Source organism: Artemia franciscana, chromosome 20 (assembly GCF_032884065.1).
Source record: "Artemia franciscana chromosome 20, ASM3288406v1, whole genome shotgun sequence".
In the NCBI taxonomy this organism is placed as follows: domain Eukaryota; kingdom Metazoa; phylum Arthropoda; class Branchiopoda; order Anostraca; family Artemiidae; genus Artemia; species Artemia franciscana.
Genome location: NC_088882.1, coordinates 22,655,532 through 22,677,821, shown reverse-complemented (window position 1 = coordinate 22,677,821; position 22,290 = coordinate 22,655,532). Strand labels below are relative to the sequence as shown.

General features: G+C 36.2%; 1 protein-coding gene across 2 annotated transcripts in view; it reads right to left on the bottom strand.

The window, feature by feature from the left end:
- Window positions 1–21,799, bottom strand: part of LOC136039910 (BICD family-like cargo adapter 2) — a 154,797-nt gene extending 132,998 nt beyond the window's left edge. Inside the window, exon 1 of one of the 2 annotated variants that reach the window (XM_065723901.1) lies at window positions 21,664–21,799. The gene's annotated coding sequence lies outside the window, so the exon portion shown is untranslated. Of the gene's footprint in view, window positions 1–14,468; window positions 14,569–21,663 lie in introns of those variants that run through there. The other variant, XM_065723902.1, reaches the window with a different exon arrangement.
- Window positions 21,800–22,290: the final 491 nt, after the last annotated feature.

Here is a 22,290-nt window from a genome sequence, read left to right as displayed (position 1 = left end):
AGCCGATTTTTATAAGGAGCTGAATTCGACAATAGACCCTCCACAAGTGGAAGGGGGTAAAAATTAGAACACAACACGAGACTGAAGGCTAAAAGGTTGCATACCGGTATAGGAACGTATGGTCAAGGCGACTTAAAGACTACAGTCGAAACTTCCATCCTGTTCAGCTCAATGAAAATAATTTTTTGGGGACAACCAGTCCTATTATACCACGTTTTTCTAACTAGAGACAGTTACTGCCGGTACCACTACTACTCATACAAATAACTCAGTCCAGCACCATGCCGTCTGAGAGCAACCACGAGATCGTTGAAACAAACTGTAAGTAAGTAGCGACTCGAGGCAATAGTAACAAAACTGTAAAACATAATTTTGATAACAATTTATACATAAAAGGAATTATCTTTTTATGCTGGTTTAGAACATACCCAAATACAGCGCAATACTGTTTCGTAAACTAGCCTATAGCTTCCTCGGGGGGCACTACTCTTCAAGGTCACACTACAGTACTGTTTACAGTCACAGTTCTGGTTAAGCATATTCATGAAAGGTCCACCTTAATTTTGCTACTAGGCCAAACAGGCGGGTTTCCCTCCGGGGATAGGGACGTAGGAAATAAGCTTATTGCATAGCGGAGACCAAAATCCGTTTAAAAGCATCGAAATCTTCAGCCTTTTACACCCAGCCTACCTACGTCAGAGCAAAAAATCAAACGGAGAGTTAAGTGAAAGGGGAACCATGTGCAAAACGCCGCATGTGACACATCATTAATAATTCATTGTCAGAAATAACTTAACTCAAAAAATATACTGGTTAATTTATGAAACTTTAGTGCATTATAGCTTACCTCCAAAGGCAGTTATAACCAACCCCTCAATTTGAATCACTTTCCCTCTGAAGTACTGAACAATTAAGTTTTAGCTAAAACACTTTTTTCTGAAAGAAAACTATATTATAACAATAAAAATATTCCAACAATATCTTGTCAAGAGAATAAATAGAAAACAAGACCTTGGATAATCTGCGAAAATTGTAACGAAAGCATGACAACGAGCATTTAAAGCTGAGAACAATAAATCCAAACAAGACAAGGCGGACATGGTTCATTGCCAATCCGAAAGAAATATAGTAGTTCACAGAAAACCTAAGAAGCAACGACCCGACAGGGTGATATTTGAATAGAGAATTCCTATAGGGAAGAAAAATAATTTAAGCCATAAATGAGATGGTAGTACTCTAAAAAAGAAAAACGACAGAAAGTTCACTAAGCCCTTTAAATCGCCCATCATCAGGCTTTCTAGGGTTGTGAGTTTGATTGTCATCCCCCCCTCTCCCGAAAAAAAACAAGAGCTAAGAGCCCATATGGCACTTGTGACGAGGCAAGAAGAGCTAAGAGCCAAGACATCATATGGTATGAGCTCTAACAAAATTTATGAACCAATAGATTGATTTAAAAGGAAAATAAGAGGCTTAATGCCGGTCAGGATTTAAAATAAGAGCTCTGAGTCACGATGTCCTTCTAATATCAAAATTCATTAAGATCCGATCACCCACTCGTAAGTAATAAATACCTAATTTTTTCTAATTTTTCCTCTCCCTTTAGCCCCCCCAGATGGTCGAATCTGGGAAAACGACTTTATCAAGTCAATTTGTGCAGGTCCATGACACGCCTACCTATTTTCATCGTTCTAGCAGGTCCAGAAGCACCTGACTCGCCAAATAACTGAGCCCCTGCCCCCAACTCCCCTAAAGAGAGCGAATCCAGTACGGTTCCGACAATCACTTATCAAGGACATTTGCTTATTCTATCCACCAAGCTTCATCACGATTCCTCCACTCCAAGTGTTTTCCAAGATTTCCCCCTCCAACTCCTCCCAATGTCAAAGATCTGGTCGGGATTTGAAATAAGAGCTCTGAGACAAGAATTCCTTCTAAAAATCAAATTTCATTAAGATCCGATCACCTACTCGTAATATAAAAATACCCCAATCTTCCCGTTTTCCAAGAATTCCGGTTTCCGCCTCCAACTCCCCCCAGTGTCACATAATCTGGTCGGAATTTAAAATTAGAGCTTTAAAGCACAAGATCCTTCTAAATATCAAATTTCATTGATATCCGATCACCCGTTCGTAAGTTAAAAATACTTCAATTTTTCTATTTTTTCGAATTTGACCCCCAGATGGTCAAATCGGGAAAATGACTATTTCTAATTTAATCTGGCCCGGTCCCTGATACGCCCGCCAAATTTCATCGTCCTAGCTTACCTGGAAGTGCCTAAAGTAGCAAAACCAGGACCGACAGACCGACAGAATTTGCAATTGCTATATGTCACTTGGTTAATACCAAGTGCCATAATAATACATAGTGACTGTTAAAAAATGCGGCGACAGTCAAAGAAAAGCTTATTGACTGAATGTATGTCCAGGTTTGTAAATTTATGTCAGGGGAAGCGATGTGAGAAGCTGAATCGATGAAGTCTTGATTGTTGCTTTAATCCTTCCATCAAACAAACAGACAATTATGCTACCAGCATGAAATACAGTTCTCTAATCCTACCATGGAATTCTTTACTTCAGTTTTTCGGTGCTCGACAAGTGACCTTTCAGTTATTCTGTGACTTTTAGGGGATGTTTCCTCCTATTTTCTGAAATAAGGCAAATTTTCTCAGGCATTGGTATCAAAATTCCATTTTTTAGAGTTTCGGTTACTATTGAGCCGGGTCGCTCCTTACTACAGTTTGTTACCACGAACTGTTTGACAAACAGTTAACACAGACATTTAAAATAAATAAAACCTCCTGGAGGTTAAAACTGTATAGGATTCTTTTAAAATATAACTGTTTTTTTTTTTTTTTTAGCAAAGCGCTTCGATAATGTTGCTCGAAAGGCCCATCAATGTGGAGAAACGACTTCTCAGGAAAAACAAGACAAAAATTGATGGGTTTAATTTACTATCAGCAGGGGTGAAACTGACTGAGTTTCATGCTATAGGTTGCATATTTGTGGCCACATTTTCGGTAGCTACCGCGTTGATATTGTCCAATTATTTTGGCTCTCAACATGTCAGACCAGGAATTAAACGTGAAATTCGTATGATAAGTGGAGAAGCATGACAAGCAGTACAACTATGAACTTTCTGTAAAAATTCTGTAAAATGTGACATTCTATAAAAGTGATATTTTTTTTTATCTGTTAGACAGTTCTTTTGCTGCTAAGAACAGACGAGACCTTGAATTCTTTTTGGAACTCAACATAGTAAACTACACCGTCTTGCTCAATTAGATAAAGACAACTGATCCAGAACCACTCGAGTTCGTAGGCGGAGACACGCTTTCTTTCGATTGTAAACTGATCGCAAACCAGTTGCAGATAAGACTAGTTTCCAACCGTTGTCTTGAAACAGTTGCCCCGTGGGCACTGGGCCTTTTTGTAGTAGATGACATTTATATATCTATAATAAAAGAATTTTAGTATTTTCATCTCCAATAAGGTATTCATCAGATGTTTGACGTGAACACGTTGTAAATTGTAAATAAAAAGACAAGAAAAAAGTAAAAAAGCCAAAGAAAAATTCATGACCTTCGTCAAAATTTATGAAGAAAAATTTCACAGTTTAGAAAGTGAGACGACAAAGTAACGTATAAACATTAAGTACGAAAATTCGTTTGCAATTCACACTTCTTCTCTGCCCTCTAAATAATCCTCCGACTCGCAAATCGGTCCTGAATCAATACTTCAATTTTTCAATTTCTTCCGAATTAACGCCCCCCCCCCCAGATGGTCAAATCGGGAAAACGACTATTTCTAATTTAATCTGGGCCGGTACCTGATACGCCTGCCAAATTTCATCGTCTTAGCTTACCTGGAAGTGCCTAAAGTAGCAAAACCGGGACCGACAGACAGACAGACTGACAGACCGACAGAATTTGCGATTGCTATATGTCACTTGGTTAATACCAAGTGCCATAAAAACTAAAGTGGTATCAGTTCTTTTAGGAATTCCTTCTAAGCAAGAGTTCTTGGGGTCCATATTTCCGTACCTTGGACAAAATAAGGACGAGTCGTCAATCTTAACTCCTCCCAAATATTCTTTTAATCCAGATGATCTACAGTGGGACCTTAAACTGCGTGGAAATTGAATTAATCCGACAAAATAGCAAATTTGAAATTTTCATATTTAATTTTAATTGAGCTTCAAAAAATAGAATAAAGATAAGTTTCCTTGCACCATATCTGGTGCAAAGAACCTCAAAGAAGTCTGATGTATATTTCATTCAATGTCTGCATTTTCTGGTCTTGTAGACTACATTCCACTACTTTGTGTACCCTATACCTTTTTTACAGTTCTCGGAGGTCCCTTTCCTTCATTACGATACTCAGAAAAAAACAATGTTTATATCCACTATACAATCGTTTTTCTAATCAATGGTATCGCAAGAAATTAAAAGTAGAAGTAAACAATAAGGCATTGGAATTTACAGTTCTTAATGGTGGTAATAATCTCCCTTTCGTGACCCTTAAGCCAGGAAGTGCAATGGGGGGAGGGCAGGGGCTAGCAATCGTTTGCTTTGGTACACCCTTCCTGTTTACCCTCTCTAGATTTCTTCAGATACCCAAATAGGACTGGGTCAACTCTGGCTGAGCATACAGAATCACACCGTCTGAAACCAGTTCCAAATAGAATAACTAGCGACAACAGAAGTCGAACCCCTGTGTTCAAGGGCAAAGGATTTCAAGTTTAGCGACCTATCATTCGTTTAGGATAACTTAAAATTATACTAAACCACCCTTTTGCATTTCAGAGCTCCGATTAAAAAAAAATAAGATATAACAATATCTCGATTTCAGAGTTCTTAAAAACCATTCAAGACAAGTACAATTTATATTTCTTAAAGTAACAAAACTATCTGTCACATTATAATCAGAACTTATGAAATTTAATAAAGAGTTAGAAAAAAAATTAATGAAACATAAACAGAAATTCAAAATTAAAACACAGAGAAATTATTCATGGTAAATAGCAGGATTGGATCCCTAAAAATTTTCTACCATATTGTAGTAAATGGTATACTCAACAGAAAATATATAAATTCTGCATTCAGACCTACCAGCTTTGCGATTATAATACAAGAATATTATAAAGTCAATGACATAGTAGTTCCGAATAACATATATACCGAAGATTTTGTAACAATTAACTCAGTCAAGCTACTTTTATTATTCCAATTTTTTTGCAATTAGCAGAGTAAGCTGTAATTTTCTGAAACTATCAAGAGCTATTGCTAGTCAATACAGGAAAGCTGTGATTATACTACTGCATATATGTTTTTGCTATCATTACTACTCCGGCAATAACAAAACCATAAAGTACTAAAGGTGTTGCGCAAGTAACCAGAGCTTAAGTATGGTAATTGTTTTTTTTAAGCAAGACTCCAATGGGTTTAAATTTTCTCTCCAAAACAGATGTTCATCTTCAGAAATCTGAATAAATTTGACAGTTTCGAAATTTAGAAATTCTGATAACAAAGAGAAAACTACATATATATGACTCGCTCTAGTAGTAATCAAAACTCTAAAGAATCAATATGTGACGACAATAACTATACCAAAAGAATATCCTAGTTACGGTAATTCCAAATAGATAAATATTAATTTTGACCCTACTTCAGCAAAAAAATTAGGAGATAGCTTATTGGCTTCGGACTACTGAAAAGTTATATTAATATAATCCTAGTTTTAGAGGTCACATTGCCACGTGATGCCACATTTACCTCTTAATATTAGGTTACACAGTCCATACAAAATCGAGGGACGGTTATCCACTATTTCATTATATTACGCCAATATTAGGAAAGTTGGCATCTTTTCTTTGGGGAAGGGGTTCCGAAAACTCTCAAAGGTTTAGTTTTAAGTGCCAAATTCTCGTGAGCTGTTCTTCCTATTAATGCAGAGAGAGGGATTTATCTTCTAGTATCTCTTCAGCTGGAGGAATTTATTTTTGGCATATTGTGTGATTAGATTGTAAAATGGAATTTTAACCCCCCTCCAAAAAAACACAAAAACAAAACAAAACAATTAAAATTGTAAAGTATTTTTATAGTGAAGTAAAAGATTATATTTACGTTATACTATTGGCGTCCTTTATGTAAATCTGTTTATTTTGCTCAGATCCTATTTATTTACTATTTTGTTTTTTGTTCTCACCCATTTGGTTCCCGTACTATATGATACGAGGAATAATGATTAGCCAGGATTACTATTTTTCCAGTAAATCCTTTTCTAAAAATATAAACCTAACAACCTGAGGTTGAAGAGAAGGATGTAACCTCAGGTGTTGTCAGTGGATAAGCTACCCCAATCATTTGTGAGAATGTGGCTTTTGGGTTTTCTCAAAAGAGTAGCTAAAATTCTAAATTTCCTCGTGATTCATGATCGTACATCAGAGAAAAGAGGACTACTTGATCATATGATGTCAGCGCAGTGAGGATGCAAAAAAGGATGGAAATGATGATGTTAGCATGTAAGGTTCACTTAAAAAAAAACGTAAAAGAAGACTTTTTATAGGGACTTTTTTCAGTTTCGAAGCATTATAAATACAAAAGTTAAATTTTGGCATAAAAGCTAAGGATGGATTAAAATGAATATGATAGTGAAAATGAATAGAAATCAAATATCTAAAAATGCGTAAAAGTAGAGACCAACATTATATAAAAAGGGTGTTGATACTCCCCAATATGCCGCTCTCTACACTATAGTGACTATTGTTTCTCATCGCTTAAGGATTGTATCTTCTCACTTAGGAGCACAGTGCTCAGGAGTAACGTAATAAAAGTTTTGAAAAAGAGCGCATAGAGTGCAAGTTGAATGCTATTGGCGTTAGAAGAAACAAGAGAAAGATAATCTGAAGTCTAGAGTAGACGAGAAAACTCAAAAACATTTGAGGGGAATCCAAATTTTTTGTATATGTCATTGAATAGTGGTTTTGCCTTATATTTGCATCTCGGTAATCTCAGAAAATCGGCGGTGCACCTGTGCCAAAGTCTTTGCGGTGTCGGAGGGTTGAAATATTTTAGGTGGTACGCAACCGGTTTTCGTCGCGGCTTCGGGGACTGTTCCAAATTCCTACTTTCAGGTTTGTTCTTGACGTTTCCAATTCAATGTTCTTTTCAAGCTAAGATTGACGGAAATTCAGGCAAGCATAGCTATAGCACTCTCTGTATGCCGGCCGCAATTGAGGCTGCAAAGACGATTTTTTCTCGTTTCTAACCTGTCATCATCAATAACTATTTGACATATTTATTGAATGTTCCCAAGTTGTCGAGACCAATAGCTTTAGCATTTATTTTATAAATATGAATATTGTACAGTAACTACCCATTTACAGTATAAAAAACAGCAAATGGTTAGTACTCAAAGCAAGGATTTAATATCCATTTCAAATTAATAACAAAAAATATATATAAAAAAAGATTTTCAAAGAAAAGTAGAGCCATATCAAAATATGAAATGAGAGGAAAGTCGTCAGACCTAAAGTCAAATGGTTATCAAACTTGAAACAAACAAAATTACTGTGAATAAAACATTGAAACCCAAAAGAGCAAAGATTGAAACGAATAATCGAGTCAAACTAAAACGAGTGGAAGCTATTACAGAAAAGAGCAGACCTACAGCCCCTAAACCTTCCAAAGGCCAGAGTGTGATTTGCACTTTATTGAAAACGATTCTTATTCTGAGAAGTGTGTTTCTTATTCCTAATAATATCAAAAAACAATGAAATATGTTTTTGGTCCCATGTTAGGAGGAACCGTCCTCCTAGGCTGTTTTTTACATTAGGCTCCCTTTAGCCGAGGGAATCACAGACGTAAACTTCAATCTGGTTAAGACAATAAGTTTTTTCGTTTCTATGTTTAGTTGTGAATTGGGCCCCCATGACCTAAGGACTAAAGGGTATGAGTTTGAGTCGATTTGAAAAAAATTGACCGTATATGGGGATCTCCTTATCTCGTCCTAATGGTTGACACGATCCCAAGGTGATCACATTTACCTTTTCCAGTCTTTTTCTGTATTAGGGTCTCCATAATTCAAGGCTTAAGGATTTAAGTTCAAAATCGGTGATATAAAAACATTGACCCTTTTTTGGGACTCATTTTTCGGGAGTTCGTGTCCCTAAATGGTTTTTTTTATTAGATTCCTCTTTGTCCAGGGATTTACGACTATAACCTACAAATGATGAGGGACAACAAACTTTTTGGCCAATTTCCGGGCCTCCAAACACCCACCCATTTTCAATTGAATATATGTGTCACTTTACCTAGGTAACAAACCCTGGAAGTTTTGAGCCAATCAGATAGCAGTTTTGAATACACTCCTCTTTTTCCATTATTAAACCTGCCTCCAAACAACTACGAACTTGTGTAATTCAAGTCCCTTACTCCAGAGACTGGGGAATCATGTCATCCCCCGGAGCCATATTTGTTGGAGCGTCCGACAGTTTTGAATAACTTACTTATCTCAAATTTGGTCCGATATCATGGAGGGTTGTGAGGGCGGTAAGGGGCAGTGAGATATGGCATGGAAGGGGACTGATTTCCCTTTAATCACTTTTAACTCTAAGAAACGCACTAGGAATTTCAGTTTCCATTCAAATGAGTCCCTTCCGAAGTTCCTACGTTCACTCCTTCCCCTCGTAGCGATTAGAGGCAAAATAAAGAAACCCTCAAGAACTATGGATTGACATGATTTTACTAACCCTCCCCCAAGCTGAATCCCTGCTTATTACTTGTATATCTCTATAAAAAGAAACATTCCTAGCGAGATTATTTTAAACTAAACTGTTGCCTCACATATTTCTGTTCGATCACAAACCTCAAAATGTATGATTTATATATTTGTCCATTGATATAACTTCGTCATATTCATTTATTTTCGTCATATTCAGCGATTTAGGACCTTTCAATTTATTTTTGGCCGAAATTGCTTTTTTGAAGGTTGTTCTAAATAAATCTCGTACATATACGAAAAAGTTGAAAGAAAAGTTTTGCCAGTTTTGCCTTACAACTCAAATTTTTCCCTCAGATCATTTTTAAAAGATAACTTTTAAAAGAAAAGAATGACTCTCCTGAAAGGATTTTGACATAAAGCCAAAAAATTCAAAAAAAAGTGCAGCGAAACCTGCTTCTGATCAATCAAAAAGAATTATGTTTGGTAGTTATTATACTTATTTTAATTTTTCTCTACTTTTTGGCATGTATTTTTGTCTTTTTGCCTTAGCGCATCAAGCCCATCCTTTTTGCTGAAAAAGTGATAAAAGGGCTTGCTTTTGAAAAACTACGGAAGTGGATTGTTCAAAAGCGAAATTTTTATTAAATCCTTTGACAAATCCCTCAACGACATGTTTTTCTCAAGTTTTTCTTTGGTTCACATATTTTACTTAAACCATTACTGGAGCTTGTCTGCGGCAGAAGGACTCAGAAATATGAATTTATGATTTCAATTTCGAAAATTTTGCCAGTTTCCTTACAACTCAAATTTTTTCCTCGGATCATTTTTTAAAGATATGGAGGCGTAGCTGTGAAACTCTTGAATTTTTAGCAAAAAACCACGTGGAAGGATTTACGTATTCCAGTCATTCTGAAGGACAAAAATAGGTTTCCATCCAATGGCATTGCACTTGCATTAATTTTGTCTTACTGTTGTTCACTTTTAAAGCCATCTTTAGTTACTTCTCTGAAAAATGAAGGAGTTCTACGTCAACTTACACAATATTATCATATTCCTAGCTTATCAAAAATGGCTTAAGTGGTAGCTATTCAGCTAAATGACCTTTCTCTACTCCTATGTTTCGCATATGAATTTTATATTAAATAAATCATTTCAATATAAATTAGAAAAAATTGTTTTTTTTCACTGTCTTTTTTTAAATATTATATCCGTTGTTCTATATTTTCTCTTGTTTTATTGGCAAGTTGAAAGGAAGTGTGGTCTAAAAAAATTACTTAGAAAAACCACGCCCTTAATTTCAAACTAAATAAATAACCAGAGGTAAAGCTATAGAGTTACCTATAATATTAAAGACCATAAAGGCTTCAATGTTTTATTATTTATTATTCAAACTCAAAACAACCAGAAATTGCTATCAACGAATAAACGAAACCGAAACGAACAGAAATTAAATAATTAATCATAGCAAATAAACATACAAAAGGTACTAATATAAATGAATAAATCAATCTCAAAACAAGTAAAAGTTAAATTGAATATGCATATTAAGCTTAAAACGAACCACAAAAACAAAGTTTGGCTACTGTCCCCTTCCCAAACTTTAAAGTCTAAAGTCTACTGCGTGATTGGCACTTTACTTAAAACGAATTATATTACAAATATTTTTTTTTTGTACTTATTGCAACATTGAAAATAAAATGAAAATTAAAGTGATATAGAATCTTGAACTGATTAACTTTCAACAATTAATATCAATATAAATCAAACATTCAGTTTAATTTTGTTAGTTCTTTCCAAGACCGTTCAAAACACATATAGCATTGCAGTTAGGGAAGCGGAAAGTAGCAAAACTCTTGTTTGTAGTGGAAACTACGTTTCTTGAACAGTATTAAATTTAAAAAAAAAAGTTTTTTTCAGCTGAAAGTAAGGAGCAGCATTAAAACTTGAAACAAAAAGAAATCACTACGTATATGAGGGGGATTGCTCCTCCTGAACACCTTGCTCTTTACAGTGATCTTTTTTTTATAATAATGCCAGGAAATTTATCTCCACCTCCATGGAGAAATCCCTCCTCCCCACGAATATATTAACTAGACAATTCAATTCTGGCGAGAATTATTATCCTTAGTAGGTTATCTCCACGCGTAAAATTGAGTCTGCAGAAAGAAAGCAAGACACAAGAATCATTTCGTACAGGAGTTCTGGTAAATTTCCCCAGTGTAAAATTCTCCCTGAAAAATTCATCCCCTGGAAACTTCCCTCCCCATGGAAAGTCCCCCAGCGAAAAATCCACCCTACCTCAAAAAAATGTATGCATACTTCCCGATAACAAATACTATACGTATACAATGTACAAACCGTACAGCTTAAGACTTTCTTCCAGAGGCTGTAGGGGGGGGGGGTCAGGATATCTCCAAAAGCATAGTTATCTGCAAAGGCATAGGCATAGGCATATGCAAAAACGTCAAAAAAACCATTGAAAATGCGTTTTTGATTTTTATTACGTGTTTACGAGTCGGACAAACATCTTGGAAGGAGGGGGGCTCAAACCTCCTAATCCCTCCCCTGATTTTGGCCTTGGCCGTAACTAAAACAACCAATCTTCCATATTCTTCATATAAAAATATTGAACTCATGTATAGTAGGATGATCGAAATAGACAATATGTTTAAATTAACAAGTTTAGCAGTCGAAAACTTTGCATTCAACGTGAATCATAGTCTTATGATATCATACTTCTCTACTCAAATGTGTAATCACTGGCCAACCTTTATTTTTTGTAGGTTTGGTTTCTGTTGCCTCGTTTTGGCAGCAATTGTTGATGGTTAAGAGGAAATTACTGTAGACCGAGGAACTACACACACCCATTCAATGGTGTGCCTGACTTTGTACCTCTAATATACTCTCCTAATACCTCCTGCCATTCTGCCAAGTCTATGTGCCCACTTCGTACCTATAATTCACTCTCCTAAAATCTCCTGTTGTTCCTCCAAATCTTCGTAAAATTTCTTTAATAAATTTAATATTTCACCAGCGCTCTCACCTTATCAAAGGAACATAGACTAGTAATTAATGACTTGTCCGACCAATATGTCTTACGACCTGTTCGCTTTTCTATTGTGTATACACCGCTTCACAAATTTGTGTAGCCATCCCTGGAACAGATTCGAAGCCCTATCCGTACCAGAGGAAGCTGAATGCGAAACAGTATGGGAAGCCATGAAGGACGCTACTGCAAAGTAGCTGAATCAACCCTGGGCATCCATAAGAGCCCTAAAAACCAGTGTCTGTTCGAATGAACATTGGAACTAATAAAAAAAAAGAAGAGGAGAGTGTCTATCCTCCTATTACAAGTCCCTGATTGTCTTATTTTCTAATATGAGCAACATAGAGCTCTTGACAAAGCTGTCAAGAAAAGTCCCCGATCTGATAAACGAAATAACGCTGCAGGCAGAAGAAAATAAAAAAGATAAGACTCTAGAACCGTATGCAGAATCACCAGTAATATCATAGAAAAACGACCGACAAGTAGAGACAGCCCTGTCAGAGATTCGTCAGAAGTACTGGTGACAGATAAAAGTACAGACAACAAAATATGGGCAAGCCATTTCGAAAATTTACTGAACAGCCCCCCCTCCCAGAAAAAGAGCCCATGACATTCCTGAGATTCCCACTTTCCCCATGAATATCAGCAAGGATCCGCCTTTTGCCAGTGAGATATGAAAAGCAGAAAAGAAACTGAAAAACGGAAAGTCACCAGAACTGGATCCACAGATATCCACAGAGATGATAAAGGCATCAATATCCTCATGTAATTTCCCTTTGGCCTTTACTGTTGGCTCGGATTTAGCCAACAGCCAAAGCACTATCAAATTGGTAACACAAAACACTCATCAGAATATTCAAAAAGGAGACGCAACCGAGCCAGGCAACTGGCAGGGTATATGTTTACTGTCAACACCTAGGAAAATGCTCTCACACACTATCCTATAGAAAATTCAAACACAGCTTAATCTACACCACCGAGACGAACGGTATGGCTCCCAGCCAAATTGCTCATGTGCAGACCTCATACTCACGCTTACACTTCTAACTCAAGAAAGCAGAGAGTGGCATTCAAAGATCTATGTAATCTTTGTGGACTTCGAGAAGGCATTCGACTCCATTCGACTATTAAAGTCACCTCATCAAAAAAAACTATACGATCTGGATTTGAACAATGTGGAGGGCCAAAGCAGAATCCTTTTTTATTTTATTTTAAATTTCATGCCTCAGAGAAATCTTGTATTCATGCTTTCTTTTCCCAGTGAGCCAGCTTTACCCCCCCCCCAGAAAATGCCCCCTAAGGAAAATGCCCCCTCCGATACGGAGAATTCCCTCCTATTTTTCATTTGGATAATCCTGGATTTTTATTAGAGGAAAAATTGAGATTTATACTGTCCTGTTTAAGTCAGGGATAGTCGTAGCGCATTATCTAATGTAAAAACCCACAAGGGTTCAATATATTAATATTTGTTCATTTACTTTTCCCAGAGGCACTGCATGTGGAAGGGGTGGTCGAATATGCTTTGGAGGGGGTTCAGTAAATTGGATAATCAAAAGTTCCAGTACCCTTTTCTAAGATTTAGCCTGGTCTTCAGCCAATTGTTACCGAATGAGTTTTTACTGACTACAGAGTCCTAAAAGAAATCCTTATTTTAGTTTAACGGCACTTGTGTTTCAGCAGTTGCTTTGAAAGAATCTTCAGATAAATACAGAATTAGCTTTAAGGGAGAGACGACAGGAGGTAGAAGTTGGTATATAATCCTCAGGGCCGTATCCATGACTTTCTTTGGGGGGGGGGCTTCGGAACAGGCACGGTCACTTGAATCAGAATCTAAGTCTGAAGGAGAGGAACTAGATTCGAAAGCAAATCCTATTGAAGACAGTGTTAATGATTGTGAACTGTATATTCCGCTATATGATCCAGTGCTTGGTTAATCAAAGTCATCAAAGTGTTACAAACCTCTATTTTAATTGTATTTGGTACTTTTATAAATAAATGAAAAATAGCATGTATATGATATCAGAAACGTGGCTGAATACAGCTATTTAAATATGCAAGTCTGTTAGGGTGACATTTCTTAGATTTAAATGTAGAAAAAAAGACTAATATGATTTTACTCCCAAAAAATGCTTTTTTTTGACAAAATTGATGCCCAAAATCAGACACTATCCAATTGCTCGGGTGTTACCCTAGGCGCAAGATTACCAAAGGGATAAACTAGAGAGTTAATTAAATTGATGAAACTCTAGATGAAGGGGCATTACCTATTTTAAGCCCAGGAGAATCAGAATAATTAAGAAATTTCATTAAAAGCTGTAAGTGATGCTTAAAAGAAATGCTCAACTAGTCTTGTAGCTAAAGGGCAACTTTGAATTACAAATGTTACCTATATGTACTGTATTCCCTAGGGAGTACAATTATTTTACTTTATTTTACAATTTTACCTTATTTACCAATTTCACTTACCGAGTTCTTATTTTACCGTAATTTGCAACACTGCTCAGGAGGGACATGCGGAACTAATGTCTAAAATAGCGACGAAGACCACATTGCCTTTCCATAACAAACAAATACAACGTAGATACAATAGGGAAAGTTTTTTCAAGACAATGGAAATTATTTATGTAGATATTTCGGCCCTATGTCCAAGGGCCGTCTTCAGCACAATACAATACTATATATATATATATAAAAGAACTTACATCAAATTGTGAGAATTAAAACTGAATATAAAAACACTTATTAAAACATTTTTTTTTTAAATATAGCCCTAGCATCCTTACTTCAGCGAAGTTCAACCAGGACTGGCGAAAACAATGAAATGAAGAAATATAAACTCATTCAAACTAAAGAGAATAAAATGATTAGATGCAATTTCTTAAAGCTAATCTTGCTTGTTTAGCAGCCTGTCTCAAAGGCCTTTTCGTAGTTGGTTCAGTACTATTATAAATTGGTTTGGTAAAATATTTTGTTAGATCATTTTAATTAAATTTGAGTATAAAGAATTTAGTGAGTATTCCCCCAAGTCCTGTTCAAAGAATATTTTTATTTATTTGAGATTAATTTCAATTGATTCTCGAACCACCTGTTTTATTCCCAAATCATTACTAATGAGTGAAGAGTTTTCAAAAAGTATCATGTGGACGGATTATTAAATATATGCCAACCTAGAGCAGAATCAAAGGAGTTGTTGGAACCATTTGAAATTAAGGCCTTGTCTATGTCATTTTTATGCTGTTGTAACCTTTTGTCTAGATTCTGATGGGTCCTGCCGACATAGTATTTTCCGCAATCACAGGGTATTTGATAGACCCCTCTTTGGCGAGTAACTGGGGTCTTATCTTTACCCGAATTTAAGAAATTGATGATTTTAAAATTATTAGTAAAAACTACGTACAGATTATTTTTTGTGCAAATATTTTTTAATTTTGTTGTAATCTTTGGGATATACGGAAGATAGACAATATTTGAGGGCTTATCAATAGCCTCACATTGTGAAGTATCTTCTTCGATTTTACAAGAATGTCTTTTTATTCTACGGCTAATTATTTTATTTACAAAAGGAATGGGGTATCCATTACCAAAAAGAATATCTCTGATAAAATTTATTTCTGCATTTATATATGAATGGGAGCAAATATTTAGGGCACGATCAATGAGGGAAATTACAACTGCTCTTTTAACTTGTGGGGGGTGATTTGAATTAAAGTGAAGATATATATTGTTTTGTGTTGGCTTTCGATATATAGTAAAATCCAGTTCATCAGCATTACGAATAATTAATACATCTAAAAACGGTAGTTTATTTTCAATTTCAACTTCAAGGGTGAACTGCAAATTTCGGTCATAAGTGTTAAGATGATCTAAGAAGCCCCGAAGTTCAGCTTCCCTATAATTCCAAAGTGAAATTACGTCATCCATATAACGACCCCAATAGACATGTTTTAGAAAATAAGAATTCAATGCCCAATTCTCAAGATTCTCGACGTAAATATTTGCTAGTAGCCCGGATAAAGGTGCCCCCATGGGTAATCCATTTTTTTGCTGATAAAAAGAATCGCGAAATTGAAAATACATAGAAAACTGATTACAAATTTTAACAAGAGTCATTAAAACTTCACAATCAATTCCTGTCGCTGAAGTCTCGATCAAGTGGTAATTTTCTTCTATTTTGTTTTTTAATAATTCCTCTGAAATGGTTACATCTATATTTGTATACATGGAAACAATGTCGAAACTACTAACTATTGTGTTTTCTGAAATACTTGTGTTGCTAAGTTTTTTAATCAAATCTGCCGAGTTATGAATATAGGAATTTTGAGAATACAATAAAGGTTTGAAAGCTGCACAAAGCCATTTTCCAATATTATTGTTTGATATGTAATTGTGTCATTTAAATGCGAAAAAATTTTGTTGTCATAGTCTGTTGTATTCATGACAACAAGTGAATTGCTTTTGTCTGCTTTAGTTATTATAATAGAAGGATCTTTTCGGAGATTAGATAGTATTTTTATGTCATGCAAATTTTCCGGTGTGGAATTAGTAGGAGGCTTAAACTTTTTTTGGCTATTATAGAGGATATTTATTAGACCAGATCTAACTTCATCCGGGTTAGAGACAGAAGGATAGTGTTTATGCAAAGCGGACTCTAGAGAGGAAACTATATCTGCCACAGGAACCTGTTTCGGTAGAAAAGAAAATTTTGGACCTTTTTCTAGTGTTTCGATTTCCTGGGGTTCCAATGTTTTAGAAGAGAGGCTAACGATAGCAGGCCCAGGAGTGAATCTTGGAGAATAAATACGGTTTCTCATCGAAGATTCATTTCGTAAGCCTTCTAATTTTTTATAGAGGCGTTCCTTGGACAAGCGAAAATCGTGGCTAAACAAATTCCTTTCTAATCTAACAACTTGAGCAAAATCAACGGTGGACAGGTTTTCCAGCAAAAAAGTTTCCAACGATTTTCTCTCTGAAGAAATAATATGTCGTTTCTGTTTTTTGTCCTTAATAATATGGACTAGGGTTTTTAACTGTAGTGTATGGGCAAATTGCGCTTCTTTTCGGGTATTTAAATGTATTTATATCTTAAAGACTTGGGAATAAGGTTTTCCTTTCTACAGGATTCTAAAAAGCTTTCTCTATTGTTTCTACGTTGTATTTGTTTTTTAACTAATGTCTAAGGTAATCTCCAGAAATAGTTGGGTTAGGGGGCTGGTTAGACACTTTCAAAGGATATTTACGAGGTCCATCAAAATTTTTCTTATCAATGGATATAGGACCTAACACTATTTAACTCCTAAGTCTAAGCCAAACCCACTATGAGCCTCTCTTCCCACCTTAACTGCAGCAGTATTATTCTCGCACATTGCACTCATCATTTTATTGTAACGACCCAACTTATAGGATATGACCTACACTGAAAATTTTCTATCGGCTGAATAGCTGAGATGCCTGTTCATAATCCATAAACCTGAAAAACAAAGGGTTCTGGTGTTAAAGAAAATTGTCAAATATTAATCTAAGGGGGAAGATTTGGTCGACGCATCCTCTCCTCTTCCTAGAACACCATTGTTCTTCTTTTATAATTTTATCTAAAGCATCTTTTACTCTAATAAATACCTTCATTTTGCCACACTCAATCTTCTCATTTTTCTTATAAAGATGTTCAATTAAAGTTTTCTTAAAATCACCAAGTGCTCCCTTTTTTCAAAAATCGTATTCTTGACCTTCAGTAATTTATCTCAAATTTTGCGACCATTATATCAAAAACTTATTTACCACAGTGTCAGTACCTAAGACTTGATCATTTTTCAATCTTTTTAGTATTGTCTCTAACGCTTCTTCACAAAATAAATCTTACTTCACTTTCAATTTCCCAAAAAACAATATTTCAGTTTTTTCTATATTATTGCCTACAGCTCAACCACGGTTAACAAATTCACCCAATGTTCTGCCCATCTCTCATTAGCGTGTTTTTTTTTTAGTTTGTTTGTTATAAGATGAAACTTTTCTTACGTTTTAATTCAACTGACTTGATTTTTTTTATTGTCTTGAACGTTGAAACAGCCACCATGCTAACCCTTCTAAGACTGAGATTAATTATCAGTTTACTAAAAAGCAAGATACAAAGTCTGTTTCCCCTTTCACAAGATGCTCTGATTGAACGGTTCAAAAAAAAAAGAAAAGCCCATCTCCATTCGGCCTATTCTGCCGACTTGCTTGTATGGCGATTATGCAACGCTTATGGTCTCCAATCTACGAGCTGTCAAAACGAACCGGTAAACAAATCTCCATTGAAACCAAAGCTGCACAAGATGTTGTAGAAATGCAGAATCGCCAATTGGAAACGCGCTTTAACATACTGGTGACCTGTTACAAAAAACCATTTTTTCGTTAAAAAAAAAACAAACTTAATAGCTTGTAGGATACAACGCTATAAAATAGTACTTAAAAAACCATAGTTGAAGGGTAAGAGTAGAAAGTGATGACAGTCATTTGGTTGGTTCCTTCAAGTTAAGGTAAAAAGTTTGCATAAGACTTAGCGGTTAAACTAGGTAGAAGAAAAGTTGTGTATTGGACAGTCATGATGTGTAATGTAGTTTGAAATAAGTTTTAAAAGATTATACTCTGCCTTCTGAATCCCCAAGACAATTATTGATAATGAACACTAGTGATTATTTAGGAGAAATTTAATATGCGAACTAATTTGATAATTATAACCCAAGTCACTGTAATAGTGTTGTCCGTCTAGTGCGGCGACGTCGATGTCGCGCAGACCAAAAATCTTCGACAAATCTATGGTCTTCACTGGACTGACTTTGATACCAACTAGAGTCTCCTGTCACGTGCTTCGCAAGCTCCTTTCTCGCCGCAGCTTGTCAGGCACACTGTTCACTGGTACGGCCGCCTCCTTCGTCCGCCAAATGACGCAAAAGCACGGGTTGTTTTACTTTAACTCCCCCTGCACGGATGGAAGCGTTCCAGAGGACGCCCACCTACTAGGTGGAAAGAAAAGCCTACTAAGTCCTTGTCCAAACCCACATCCAACTGGAACGAGTCACGAGCCTGGCAAGCAATAGGTCAACCTGAAGGTGCTTGGTCTCATCGTTTTCTGCGCCGTCCTGGGAAGAGCCGTAAGTCAAGTTAAGTCGCTTCCTATGGTAGGGGTGCCCTTAGAAACTTGGGATGGGTCATCTGATCGGGAACTGAAAGTTCTAGGGTCCTTTCTAAAGGCCACAAGGGATTCACAAACGACCAGCACCCTTGCCAGTTTTGCCCCTGGGCAATCCTGAGGCATCGGATGAAAATTTCCAGAAAGACATCTTGCTCATACTAATCGATAGATATGCCTCCAGAAGCAGGATCCACGCAGCCCCCGAATAAGGGTGCTAATTTGTGCAAATCGCCTGTTGTTAATGAATAGGCAAGCCTAGATGATAGAAAAAACGTAGACATGTCTGATTTTGGCCTTCCGATTGACTTGAACCTTCCAAGAATTGTTCCCTGGTATAAGAAGACTATGAATTTATATTCAGAGGGACAGAGCAGTAGGGAGTAAAAAAGTGTCAACTGAATCAGTTTCAAAGTCGCATCCGTATATCGCTGGAATATGCGACCCTAATGTACAAACAAACTTAGGTTGGCCCAAAAATTGTTTTGATCGAATTGAAACTTATGTTCGTAAGTCGTTACGCCAAGAAGAACGGAGTGTAAAATAATTTAAAATATTGGATTTCGTAAAAACGGGCACGAAGAAGGACCAAAATCTCTTTTTCCAGAAGGCTTGAAAACAATACCTGTAGGTACCTAGGCCAGGGACTTAATTCACAGCATATTATTGCAAATATAATTTACTACATTTAATTAGATTGGTTGCTCAAAATATAGTCAAATAATATACAGGATAAAAAAGATAAAAGATCTTCCATAGCCATTGCTGGCGCATACGACATCGAAACTACGTTTCAGTTGCTGGATCTTTTTTACAGGGACAGGTAGCAACCTTGTCGCCCAACTTAGTTACAAGATTCAAGATTTTATTTAAACTTCTGTACAACACACACAATATATAAAAAATATATATTGAAGGGACGATCCCTGGAACCTCCATTGCCAAGCAGAGTATCAACCCACTGTGCTACCACAAGGTATAGTAATATATAAGGGAAAAGAATTGCTGAGAGTTTGATTCGGCGCGATTCATTTATTTATGAGGGGTGTTGGTAAAGTGAAGCAATGTGCCTTCAGGAATAAGGGGTGTTGTTAGAGTGAAGCAATGTGCCTTCAGGAATGAGGAGTGTTGGTAAAGTGAAGCAATTTGCCTTCTGGAATGAGGGGTGTTTATAAAGTGAAGCAATGGGCCTTCAGGAATGAGACAAGTAAGTATTTAGGATTGTTTCAAAGCAGATCTCGTTTTCGGAATTTGTATAGCTTCCTTCAAATGTGAACCTGTGCTTTAGCTTTACCTTTTTTCTAGCTGATTTTGTCCTATATCGCAAATTTACCAGCCCTGGGTTCATTCCAATAATTCTAGATTAGGGCTTTTGCTGATCTTGGGATGAAGTTGAGTTAGGTAACGGAAAAAGTTGAATTAGGTGAGGAATGGAGTCAAATTGTTAATGACTTCCTGCGATGGTATTTTGAACTATCTTCGTCCATTCCTTCAACTTGCAAAGGACACTGACCTTTGCTGACGTTTTGCAATCTCTGTCCTATAAACGTCAACCTTGAGAAATAGATCTAACACTCAAATAAAGCACAAGAAAAGTGATTTAATTCTCATGGTTCAACTGAATTCTGACTATAAGGTTTTATAAATATGTTAATCTATTTTTTAAAATGAGGAAAAGCCCTTGATATGGCTAATAAAACCAAACTGCTAAACCCTATGGCCAGGGGCAAATCTATAGCATCTTATTGGCAGGGGGGCAAGAGGGGTCCATATCCTGATAGTCAAGGGGCATGGGCTATATAATAATTTTTTCTGCAAATTATTAGGGCGCAATAGCCCCTCTTGCCCCCCCCCCAAAAGTCGCCCCTGCCTATGGCTACTGTACCGATAATTTCTTCTGAAATAATAGGAATTACATCATCAAAAACTAGAGCCAATGAAAAAGTGCTTGAAAAGCCAAAATCAAGGAAAACATTTTGTCAAAATTGAGATGGCTCATGAATGACAAATTTGATAGCCTAGCCGACGTGTCATGCATGCAATCTTCTAACCCTTAGAAACAAGAAAAGGGTAGAGATAATAGCTCGATAGCATTGTCCCAAGATATATTTAAAGCCATGAAAACGTTCCTGAAGCTTTCATTACTTAACAACTTTTCATTATAGGCTAGGCATAGCAAGAAGGTTCTCAACTAGGCAAGAACTTTACTTTAATTCAGTTCTATAACACAAAGTTTGTCCAACTTCATGAAAGGTACACCTTAAAAACTTGTTACTTTTTTATGAGTCAGACAAAAAAATTCAGGGGGGAGGAGGGTCCAAACTTGATAGCCATTCTCCCCCTTAATAAAGTTTTGTATAGTCCATACGCCTAATATGGGCTCAATTGCTGAAATTTTCATTCCACGTCCAAGTTTATGTGGAAAAAGGGATATTTTGTTCGGCGGGAGGGGGGTTTACCGAAAAAAACTTACGAAACTCATCAAAAATTTGTTTATATGCATTTTATGAGTCACACGAAGAAATTGAGGGGTAGGATTAAACCCTGCAGCCCTCCTCCTCTGGATACGGCCTTGTACATTGCATAGACCTACGCCTAATATGGACACAATTCCTGAAATTTTCGTACACCTAATAGCCTATAACATGTAGCTTGCTCTCAAAGATAGCAATGCACATGATATGAAATTTGACCTAACTTCAAGGCCATTCAATGGAATAAAACCTTACCAAGTTCTAAAAGAACAGGTCGAAAATCCTTTTATGCAATCATGTACTTTTGAGTCAGCAAAGAACTGAACACTAAGCTCAAAATACAAAACTTGTCATCCATTAACCACATTGCATGCCAATGGCGGTTGCTTACGCTACACCCAAAAATACGATACAATGACACAAGTGGTTAACTATTTACTATTCATGCGAAATGGCATCTTGACTTAACCATCTAATAAATCTAGTAAAAAATAATAACAATAAATAAATAACTAATTACAGGTAATGCGAGGTGGGTTTTCTTGCTTGCAGAAGCATTTGAAAGTAGCAGCTTTAATTTACAAATTTAACTTCACTTTTATATTTCAAGAACTTGTGCAATTAAATAGCTTTTAAAAGTTATAAGAACTACAAAATTAAATTTTCAATTTTTGTGCTTACACTGTGTTATATGTTTGTCTACATATTTGCTTTTGAATAAGTGCAACCGAGATAATGTTGCTAATGGCGTAGCAATAAAAACAAGAAGTAAGAGCTCATATGGCACTTGTGACGAGGCAAGAAGAGCTAAGAGCCAAGAGCTCATATGGTATGAGCTCTAACAAAATTCTAAGAATCAATAGATTGATTTAAAAGGAAAAT